This window comes from Diospyros lotus, chromosome 13, assembly GCF_014633365.1.
Source record: "Diospyros lotus cultivar Yz01 chromosome 13, ASM1463336v1, whole genome shotgun sequence".
Taxonomy (NCBI): Eukaryota; Viridiplantae; Streptophyta; class Magnoliopsida; order Ericales; family Ebenaceae; genus Diospyros; species Diospyros lotus.
The window spans coordinates 2,598,356-2,611,314 of record NC_068350.1 but is presented as its reverse complement, the minus strand read 5'-3'; positions in this window follow the sequence as shown (position 1 = coordinate 2,611,314).

Below are 12,959 nucleotides of genomic sequence, written 5' to 3'. Positions count from 1 at the left end.
GTCGCCTTATGCTGACCATCGCTACACCATCTCATTGTCTCATCGTTGTCGCCTCTGGATAAAGTTTGATTGCGTTTCTTCCGTTCGCAATGACTTGATGATTGATGATAAAGTTCAATCGAACTTCATCATCAAATGAAATTCGATTTAATTATCAAGTTTGTCTCTCATCGATACAAGTAGCACGATCCAATTCAATTTCAAAGGCAACCCTTTCTAATTTTAAACTTGCATTCTTTATGCTAATTTAAAATATTTTTAGTGACATCTATTTAATCATAATAAATTTTTATTTAATTAAATTTTTATAAAAATATTAATATAAAAATAGACACATTATAACATAAAAATAATATAACGAATACATTAGAATATTTTGTCCTCACATACTTAATTTACCAATTCATTCGCATAAAATTCATAAGTTACACTATATAGTTAGGGTCATACACGTATCTCAATTATTGAAACTCATTAATTTTTTTTGTTTAACTCATTTGAATAATTTTATTTTATTATTTTAATTAATTAATTTAATCAAATTCTTAAGATTTTAACTTAAAATATGTAATTTTGTGATTTCAATAATTAAATAAGTTAGTTTTTGATAGATTAATATATGAATTCGACCATTATATTACTTAGTACAAACTAGTATACTTGTTAAATTATGAAAGATCAAGTCTTTACACAAAAAAAAAGTGATTAAATAATATTTTTATATTTTTATGCTTTGAAAATAATAGTATTGTCGCCCTTCTTATTAATTTTTTATTAGAAATTCTGTAAATTTTTTAAACTTCAGGGGTACATTGTGTAACATATTTTCAAATCTTAATGGGTAATTTAATGTAAATTTTAAATAGTAGAGATAGATAGTGTAATTTTCATATCTCTCCGCGAATAATTCACCTTTAGCAGTCATTTTATATAAAAGCAAATCCTCAAAGGGAAGGGAAATCTATTCATGCGGGCTGGCTGGATGGCTGGCTTGGAAGATTTGCAGCAAGGAGAAGCCATATCCGACAGGATTATATTCCTAATCTTCCATTTTGGAAGCTTCCAACAAACTGTTAATTTGGTAATAAAGTAATTTTCATGTGATTAATGGTATAATTATTAGTAGTCAACTTTATATAAAAATTCACCAAAATTGTAACTCTATCTTTAGTATCTTGCTATTCTAAACTCTAAATCCTAAATTCATAAAAAAAACATTAATGATGCTAACTTGCTACCTTAAGACCTCAATTTGACTTATCCATCATGAAATGTGTTAGTCTTAACAATGTAATGGATGGACAATCTATTACTCTATTCAATCAATTAGTAGATGATTGTTTAATTAGAATAATACTATAAGTCATTATTAATGATAATGTGGTGTCGTCTCATTAGAAGAGACTATTCTATGTGCCAATAAGAATACGACACATACAGGGGCGGATCCAGGCAAGTGGGATAGGCTGAGCTGGGCAAAATTAGGGATATGTTGGACTAAATTAAGGCTGGGCTATTACTAAAAAATTAAAAAAACTACATTATAAAAAGAAATTTTATTGTGAGCTGCTATTACATCTACCACTGAACACATATGACTCCTAGCATTACTCATTTAATTATGATCAAACAAATATCTTTAAATTCTTGTCAAATCTTTGATATTTCTTTTTGAATAATGCTGCCTACACATTCAGGTTAATATCTTATTAATCAATTGTCAATATACCCCTCAATTGAATGATTTAAGAAGGATTTCACGTGAAGAGTATATTAGTAATTCAATCAAGTAATAAACGCAAATATTTGAATGAATTATCAATACACGTTTTATTAAATTATTTAAATAAAAAACATATTAATAATTAATTAATAAAATATCAATATAGGTGTTAATTGAATAAGCAAGGAACATTACTCTTTCTTTTTCCCTTAAATTCATTTAATAATAATGAGGGTTCACCTCATTTAAGGCTCGAAAGTAAATAAGATTAATGTACGAGATATTAAGCATTGGTCCATCTCATCGACAGCTTCATCAGCTTTGAATGGATTTTATTCTCTATGCGAGCCAATGAGACAAATTCCAAAGTAACTTCAATTTAAAAAAAAAAAAATACTTATAAAATTAGGTAAATAATCACAAAAATATCACTAAATTATTTAAATGGTATTTTCTTTAAAATTTTATTCCCTTGAGATGTTTATTCGATATGAATTGAATTAGACTGAATTATTTTTAGATCAAACCAGATCAAGATTAGAATTTCTAAAAATTTTGGATTGGATCAGACTAATTCATATTATTTTTATTTTTTTACTTTTTTAATATAAAATTAAAAAATGTCTCATATATTTGATATATATAATATACATTATGTATTGTTTATTACCTTTTATGTTAATTATTATTAATATTTAATAATCATAATTAATTTTTAATCCTAATTCGAGTTAGTATTAGAATCGAGAGACTAGACTACCATCCCTTGATCTTGTACCGAATCGATCAATTCCAATTAAAATTTGAACTACCCTAATGATCACCTACAATATTGAAAAGGAAAAAACTAACAAAATCTCTTGCAGTTTGTAAAAATATTGATATATATATATAATATTATTTTAATAATAATTTATCCATAAAAATTTTGAACGAATATTATAAAGGGCAATTAGGCTTTAGCATAAACTGACAGTGACAGTGGAAAATTAGAGTGATATATTATTCTAATTAACCTCTGGATCCGGTGCAATTGAAATAATAAAAAATTAAAAATATAATTAAAATAATAAAAATTTAAGTATATAATTGATTTAAAATTATATAATTCATGAGTATAATTAAAATAATATAAAATTTAGATATTTAAATAAAAAAAAAACATACAAATACAGAGAGTAAAATATATATTAATTTTGGCTGAAATCTTAATTTAGTTCGTCCAGTGTGTAGAGACTCCCTTGCAAGTGAAGCTAGCCAAGTGTGAGAATCGTTTGATGCCCCGCAACATTATGGAAAAGTGTTTGAGGTATAGCTTGCATGCTACAGTGGAGATTCATAGAGTATGGATGAAAGGAAAGGTGCCTTATGCTCCGGCCTAATGGTGCAAGGTGTGCCAGATTCCCCAGTCTAATTAAGCCCCACCCCCCTCCCCTCCCCTTCTCTCTTCCAAGCACCCATCTTAACTACTAGGCCCATCTGCCCACCCATTATATTTATAATAATCACATATTCTGTGTCTCAATCCCTCATTCTTAATTATATATATATTTTAGATACTTTAATCTAGATTAACTGTGTAATTATATATAGAGAGAGGGAGATCAGGAGGGAAAGAGATTAAAAATGAAAGATTCATGCCAGTCATCGAGTAAGGAGTGGTATGAGGCCGTATTTGTGCGGGCGGGCGGGCCATGCAGTTGCAGTAGCCGTAATTGTAAGCGTCGTCCTCGTCGAGTCGTCATGCCTTTGCTTGCCTCCATATATGTATATATGTGCCTGTGCCTGTGCCTGTGGAGTCCTCAAGTGGAACAGCAGAGACATTATAATGTTAATGTGACGAGAATCGACATCCTAATGCGATCAGAATATATATGAAGCCCTTTTCTTGTTTATTTATGATTGAACGTTGAATTCTTTTCCTCACGTGCGCGTATTTCACGTGTCTAGCTACCGCCACAAATAATGATGGTTCGAAGTCTATATTTGGTATTTTGACCGCTGCGATGGAAACATTAATGGAGATCTATTATAAGTCAAATACTGATCAAATCCACAAGTCATAGAAAAATAATAGGCATATTGAACGACTTTATTCGTATTGATAGCCAAAAACAAAGATCTCCTGAGCCATCGATGAATGGTACAATCAACTTGACGTTTAATATGAATTTAATAGATAGACAAAAGATGACATATATATTTGTCATTCAATAAGATTATGTATGATTCGATATTATATATTAAATAACAATCATAAACACGAATCTTAGATTAAAATTTATTTTTGACGATCAAATTTTTCTCCCACTACCTCTAAGACAGGCAGTTGTTCAATGAGACAAACATACAATATTGTTAGGTGTAAAAAAACACTAACCCAACATTATTATTTTAAGTAGTGGAGAAGGGATTAGGTATAAATAAAATATTCATTTAATTACCCTTAGATAATGACATATATTATGTCTTAAGCTACCCCTAAATTTAAAAATTAATGTGCATATCATACTAACAATTAGTTAGACCACATCTCTTAAAAAACAATCGACCATATTATCAATCAGATTTTAATAAAATAAAATTATTAACAATTAATAATAACTCATACAAAATATTTCAAACACGACACACTCGTCTTTGACAACTTAGATGGGTCGAACAAAACCCACAACCAGAAAACACAGGAGAAAAAAAAATTAAAACATTTGCCGAAAACCCAACATCTTGCCTGGATCCCATATGCTCAAGACATTCTGGCCATTGATTGTTATTGTTTCAATAACTTAGTTTCTATTTGCATCTTGCCTTTCATTGATGGATCCCCACCTTCAACTCCTTTACTTCACCATGATGCATCCTCGATCGTGATGTCTCTCTTGATAGAAAAATTAATATATTACTTTGTTGAATATTCATTAGTATTCATATAATGAAAAATCTACTCATATTCTATGCAGCTCAGACATTTCATATGGTTTTTTTTTTTTTTTGATATTTTGATCTACTTCTCATGATTAATTTGTTTTTTTTAACACCTACTCTTTTAGCTAGGTCAAGAGCCAAAATATATAATGTTAATTTCAACCATGAAAAAGGTAAATAATTTACAAGAACTTGAAATACTAAAAATAAAATATATCGTAGTAGAGATATATAATGGGATTACGCTTCGAGTTAATTAATTAAAAAAAAGATATTAAAGGCTAAAAATATTAAGAATAAATCATATAAAATATGTATGAAAATAGGTTAGGTTATCTAATATTTGGATAGATTTTACCCTAATAAAGACCGATTCAACAATATTTTGTTTATAGAAGTTAAAAGGGGATGACATGAAAGGGGTAGAGATATAAAGTTGAAAGTCCTAGGGTGGAGGGCACGCAAGTAAGCTAACATTCAAGGGTACGCAAAGAATGAGAGGAATTAGGCATGAATTGATGGTACGTAGCTTGGATGCATGAAAATACACAACAGATGGAACCAAAGCAAAAAGAAGCCTTGTCGTGTATGTGTGTGTGTGTATTATATATGCACGTACCTCCCCCTATCAGTATTTAAAGCATGGCGTATGTTCCCTCCTTGTCACTTTCCAAACCAGCTCATCTCTCTCTCTCTAGAGGTTCGAGAAAGTGTTAGCAGAATCCCTCAAACCTATAAAGAAAACCTACCTCCCTTCATGCACCCATGAAGTGAAGAGAGAGAGAGAGAGAGAGAGAGACAAAACACTTGGGCTCTCTCTTATCTCCACTTAGTTCTTCTCTTCTTTCATCATACGCCAATCATGAGCTTCTTCTGATCTCTTTCTGTACTCTTTCAGCTATATATACAGAAAGACGATCAGATGGTTCAGATCCATATCATGGGTGGTGGTAAGGGCCTGTTTGGGGCGGCCCTATTAGTGGGTTTTACGTGGTTATTGATGCTTGGGCTTTTGGAAGCTGGAGCGGGAACCTCCATGGCAGCTTCAAGCTCCACACCAACAGAGAAGATGGCCGCTCGCCCTGTCTCCGACCTCAACTACATGAGCAAAAGAAGAGTTCCGAATGGTCCTGATCCTATCCATAACAGGTACCTTATTTTCTTCAACCAAACACCCTCTCCCTGATCTGCTGCATGTTTGTGGGTAATTTAATTTCATGGCAACATCTTCAAGTATATATATATTCGTGCTTTCAAAGGTCCTTAAATATATAATAATAATTAAAAATGATGATTAGACAGTATGTATCTCATGATGAACGCAATTTTTGAAAGAAATTTTGGCCATCTTTAAGAAGTTTGGTACTTTTATAAAGTCCATATATCTTTCAAGTTTCTCGAGTGCTAAATCTTCAGTCTTCACCCCCATGCAAGCATGCAAGGAAAAGAAAAAGAAAACATGTCTGCCGATGACTTTATTCCATCTCTCAATGTGTTGAAGCAAATTAACATTTCATTCTATTCTTTTCATTTGTAGGCTTTAACCTTTTCATGCAGCCTTTTCTTCCTTTCCTTTCTCCTTTACCATTCAAACTCACAAGCATCTTAGTTACAACATGCAAGCCCAGAGAGAACCCCCAAATATCTTAATTTTATTTGAATCCCCAAAATCCTAGAGATTTCAATCAAATAATTATAAATAAATTATGTATATAAATATATATTAGTTATTCTTTAAGAAACAAAATTTGCATAGACAATAGAGCTATATATATATGTCACGAATATTAATATTTTTTCTTTATAAATATTACAAAGTTTTTATCAGAAAGAAAGAGAACAATCGCTAACTTAAATTTTTCCTTCTTCCAGGAGAGCTGGAAACTCTCGACGACTACCTGGTCAAGCTTAGATGAACAAGATTTGAGAAGTTTGGGCAAAGACGGGCTAGCTAAAAGATGACAAACAAATTAAGCTTATGCCTGACAACTGACTACATGACGATTCATCGTGGGTCTTTTCCCTTCTCCTTTTTCCGCTCTACAAGATATTAGTTGTCTTGTATATGTAATTTTTCAAGAAATGGGATTGTAAATTTGTAGTGAAAAGATTTGAGGAATCCAGTTTGTGAAGTGGTGATTAGATTTATTAACCTAAGAGATAGGTGTGGTGATGAGGCTCTAATGGTGGGGGAGTAAAGAAGATGAGGAAGCTTCTCTCACACAAAATAGGCTTCAAAGGAATCATGGGAAAGATGAAGCAGCCTTTGTAGAACCCCACTTGACTGTTTGCAATGCCTATTTATTTGTTTCTTGTTTGTGTTTGAATTGAAGACTCATAATAATTAATTAATGAATTTTGTATTATTTTAAACCAATCATATAATTAATTCCCATTTAGAGAATCATAATATAATATATATATATGAGACGAAGATAAATTTTAAAATATAATTAAGAGGAATAAATCAAATTTTAAATAATACAAAATGCGATGAGTTAGTCGAGAAAATAAAAAGAAAAAATAAAGAAAATTCCATAAATAGAAAAGTTAGATAAAAATCAAATAAAGAAATGTTTGTATCTACTGTGCATCCGTTTAAATTAAATGATTTTACTTTTTTATTAAAGAGGTGTCTAATAGAATGTTTTAAAAGTTTAGAACGTCACAGAATCTGACACGTTTGATAAAATAAAAGAGTATTTTTATAATTTTCTAAATCAAATTAAGAAATATTTATATCAACCATTTAGAAAGACCCAACCATATATATGTGTCAATCTCTATCTATCAAATCACTCATCTCTCTCACTTTGGCTTGTGGAAGGATAATATTGAATATTTGTGTCTGTCATATATTCTTCACCACCAAAAGGAACCAATTTCTTAATATGATGATATAATTTTATATGAATGGTGAAAGAAATTCATATAATTTTATAAAATTTTAAGAATATCTATTGTAATGTAAATCTAGATTGAATTTATAACATTAAATGTCATCTCGAAAGATATCACATATTCAAAACTATCATCTCGAATGATTTCTTGAGACATTCCTTTATAATTAATTATATTCTGATAACTAAACAATTAATGTTAAAAGTGTTGGCATGTGTTCCAAACTCAAAAGCGAATCCACCGAGCCAAGGCGTAGTTGCATTGCAGTGCAGCCCTGATAAAGAAAAGGTGTTTGCTTATCTCTGTGTTGGTCTTTTTCCACTGGATTCTTTGGTGGGGGGCTGCGAACTGTTTTGGTCTTTGGTCCATTCAAACTGATGCTAATTAAAACTGGCTCAGATTCTCTGCTCTCGTAGCAATAAAAGTATCACATCTACATTTATTAAGATATAATTTATAATTTATTTACTTAAAAAAGTTATTATTATTAATATTATCAAAATATAACTGATATGATGACGAGACTCGATAGATTATGGCTCAAATGAAGTCCAATTGAGAGAGTCCGCACCAAGAGTTAAATCTACCAGAGAAAATTCAAACTAAGTGCATCAATACAAGAAGATTCATTCAAAATGGGCTAGGTATCTTTATTGGAGGCAGTCTTAAATAAATAAAATAATAATACATGTTTAATTTTTAAGAAAACGTTACATAACTGATGACAATATAACTTATGACATTATAAACAGTCATAACTCTTAATATTATTTTTTATTTTTATATTTTTTGTATTAAGTAAGATGTTGAAGGACGAAAGAATAGTCTTGAATAATTATAAGCTCTCTCTACAAATTAAATGAGAAAAAGTGTCTATTCCAATCGCTCGGTCAATTCGAACATTAACGGTATATTTTTCGACATCAATACCATTCAAAGATCAATGGTGAAATGATCGGCAATTAAATTCTCCTGCCAACTGTAGTTGATCTAGAATCATAAAAAGGACTGTTTCAGAGTGTGCCTCTAAGAAAAAGGCAGCAGGGTTACGTACGAGCATGCATGGCCTCTGCAGCCCTCGTTCAAAGCAGGGGGAGGCTCTCCATTCATCATGAGATGCTTTTCATGGCCCTTTCTCTTTGGTCCGTGGTCTAAAGCTGGTGAGATTACCCAAAAACAAAGGCAAATAAAAAGAAGAAAAAGGAGATTGATAAAGAGAACATTTTTAATGAAAAATAATTTTACATGAAATGATTTCCAAGTCATCTTCTCCGTCCGACAACATTTTCGCCGGCGATCCGTATCCAAAATCACCCACCACCGTCTAGGTGATGCCATAAAATCAGCATCCTCGCAGCGAGAGTGGATTCTTATCTGCGCGGCTGGGCCCAAATTTGCCCATATGCAAGTGGTAACGTTCGGGCTTCTCTGTTTAAACGCACTGCATTCCAAGAAATCTCGCAAGCTTTTCGCAATTTCTCAAGTCAGTTCGCTCTTGAATTCTTAAATTTTTACATGGAAACTTACCGTAAATTTTGGGATTTCTGTCCATTTGCTATTTTTTTTTTCTATATGATAATCATGTTCGCGTTAAATCTGTTCCTCTTAAGCTCAAGTTTGATCTCTCGGCTGTTGGACTCTTCTGGTGGAGTTCGATTGGAAATTTGGAAGTATTTGATTTTAGATCTTTTTGTTGTGAACAAATTTCACTAGTTGACCGCCTTGTTTGCCGAAAATGGGGTGGATGGATGGATGGCTGGTCAATTATCGCATGACTACTGTTCGATGAAATGTCTCAAAGAACCATGCACAGAATTGCTTTGGCCTTTAGGTTTATTGGTTTGGTTCAATCTAGTTAAGAGTTGCAAGATGGTTGTGTAAAACTGACAAATGGTTTTGTCAAGTCTTCCCAATTTCTTCAAATGGTTCACAAATGGTTTTGAAGCCTTCGTCTGTGCCCCCTTTTATCCCTTTACCAACTCGAAACTCCATCGTCATGATTTTGGTCTCATTGGATGCTGAAAATATCACTTCCCTTGTATGAAACTGTCAAAATTGCAAGCGTATGGAAAGGCCAAAACTACCATGTTGGTAATTTAATTGGCATTAGAATTGCAAGTGTGTGGAGGAACTTCTAGTATTCGAATTCTTCCATAACCAGCCTATCTTTGCCTTACGAGCCTGGTTTGTCAATTATAATGAGATTTTCTCATATTAATTTAAAATAAACGTAACATAAAATACTTTTGATCTTATAAATAATACTTTAATAAGTGCAATAGAAGAAAGTTAACGTGAAACTGGCTCTATTGAGCCTAACCTAATATGTGAGGCAAGAGATTGGACATTATTTTTCTACCCACACATCTCTTAAAATTAGACTTATCCCCTTTTTAAAAAAAAAAAAAAAATAAAATTCTTCAAGCATACGAAGCAGATAGTTCTTAGCCATTCCTGTTTCCTACATATTGACTTTCTTGCCTTGAGAGAGTAATGCCAACTAGCTTGGGGGATTGAGGAAATCCTCTCTCGTAAATGGTTACCAAATTCCTTTTAGTCAACAAGTAGTGTGAGAGATGTAATCACAATAAATTTAAAAATTAAATTTTAATTAATATTAAAAAATTCATATATTAGTCTTGAAAATATAATATCTTAAATCTTAATTAGTATTGAAAAACCCATACATTAGTCTTGCATTAAATTAAAGGTAGTGATTGATTAATTATTAAAGTAAAATTATTTATTATATTATATATTTATTTATAAATTATAAATATAAATATAAATTAAAACTCCTAAATGTGATAAAATATGGATTTTTCAATGTTAATTAAAAATTTACTTGAAATTTTTAATTTCTGATCTTGAAATTTAATTTTTGTAGTGATAACAAAACTTTGAAAATATGAATTTTGACTTATTTTTCTTTCATTATGTATTAATTTTCTTCCATAGTCTTGCAAATGTGATATGTTAAATCTTAATTAACATTGAAAAATCATACATTAATATTTATTTTTTAATAATTGAGGAATTAATCAAAAATAATATTATAAATATTTTTTATTAATAATATTTATAAAAAAATATTTATTTTTAATTCATTGAGAAATTATATATCTATACATAACATAATTAATAATTTAAATTGTCTACTCAAATTTTCTATTAATAATATTTATTTAATTGATAATGAAAAATTTCAGAATACTTTATAGGAGGTCTCCAATTGTTTTGGAATAATAAGTACTAAATGAAAATTATTTTTATTTTATACAAATGAATAATTTTTTATGACTTAATTAATAGTTTAAGTTGTCTATTCATATTCTTCAAAAATAAAATTTATTTTTGATTGATTGAGGGATTAATCAAAAATAATATTATAAATATTTTTAATTAATTGATGAGAAGATTAATTGAGTTTAAAATTAAGTTATAAATAAATATTATAAATAGTATTGGAAATCCATGCTTAATTTTTTACTTTAATTATTAATTATTACTATATTTAATTTAATGCTAGTTTTAGAGGTAAAAAATACTTTGGCAGACTATTGGAAGAAAAAAATACTCGACACACTATTTAATAACTAAATATTTATATACACATAATAATTCATTGAAAAATCCATACTCAGAAGTTAATTTACTAAATATTTAAACAGACGAATAAATAATATACACATTATAAATGGCTTTTAATAATTTTTTAACTAGTAAGCCGAAAAGACTATAGAAAATCAACATAAAAGTGATATTCTGGTTATATCTTGTGTAATTTCTTGGTGTATATCTATTCTTGCAGATTAAAAATTACCTACGTGCATGTATATATTCATCTATTTAATTGTGTCCACAACAAATTATTTTCTAACTCAATATTTAATATACACATAATAATGCATTAGAAAACCCATGATTAGTATTGAAAAAATCATGTATTATAAATTTTATTATTAATTTTATAGTAATTATTAATTACTACTACTTTTAGTAATAATAATTTAATTATTATTAATGCAAGTTTTGGGAAAAAAAATTGTTTGCAGATAATCCTACTTTATATAATAATAATAATATAAAGATAAAGATAATTTAATTATTATTAATACAAGTTTTTGGGAAAAAAATTATTTTACAGACTATCTTATTTTATAATGTGTATATTAACTAAATATTTAATATACACAAAAAAAATACATTAAAAAACCCATAATTAGTATTGAAAAACTCATATTGGAAAATTATTATTAATTTTATAATAATTAATACTTTTAGTAATTAATGCAAGTTTTGAGGCGAAAAAATTATTTATCAAACTATTCTACTTTTATATATATAAAGATTGTTTAGAGGCGATGGATCGGTGAGTCTTACTTTCTTTATTAAATGGTCTTTATGTAATTTCTCTTTTGTTATGCAGTTAAAAAAATGTTTTCTCTTTTCCCTTTTATTTTATCGAACAAGAAAATAAATTTATATTACGGTGGTGTCAATTTCAATTTAGGTTGCGAGTTCAATATTTTCGCTCTACGCAAATACTAAATGCTCAATTTGCAATTTATCACGAATATCGAAAATCACACAAAGATAATCATGTTCAGAAAAAAATTTACATTAATCCCATTTCGACCTTAGGCATTCATATAGTCCATAAGTGGCAATTAATTATCCTTTTCATCAGTATTTGGTTGAATGTGATGATTTGGTGAAATTCTTTCTTTTTTATTATATAATCTCTATTTAGCTCCCTTTTGTCTGATGTTTAAAGTACCCATTATACTAGTAGTGGTGTTAGGAAAAAAAACAATGTTTGAGAAAAGACCGCATCACTCACTAGAGCCACGTTGGAAAGTAATGTCCTATCAACCTATAATTTGATTCAAATCAAATAACACTTTCAATAATTATAAAAATCTAAGACTGATAACAAAACATATATTCAAATTTTTTAAAGATAAACAGAATAAAAAAAATCAAACAAAAAACGACTGTTAAAATATTTTTCAAAACAAGATAAAGATAATCACTACAATAATAAAAATTGATTTTAGAAATCTATTAATCAAGCCCTCATGAGTAATTATTATCTATTAAGTTTTCAAACTCTCGAGATAATTCTTAAGATTTAAAAAATATATAAATTTAAACCTAATAATACAAAAAATTAAATGATGGACATTTCAAGTCCTCTTGATGGCTTGTGTCCCAACCGCCATAAAATTAAATTTTATAAATTCAATCAATGACTAATTAGGCTACGTTCATATTTTTTCATCATTCAATCAATGACTCATTTTCATTAACTAATTATTTTCAAATTTATTTTAATTAAAAAGTTTTGAGTTGAAATCACATTAACAGAGTGATTTTTTTGTAAAATGGTTTATAATTTTAATTAACA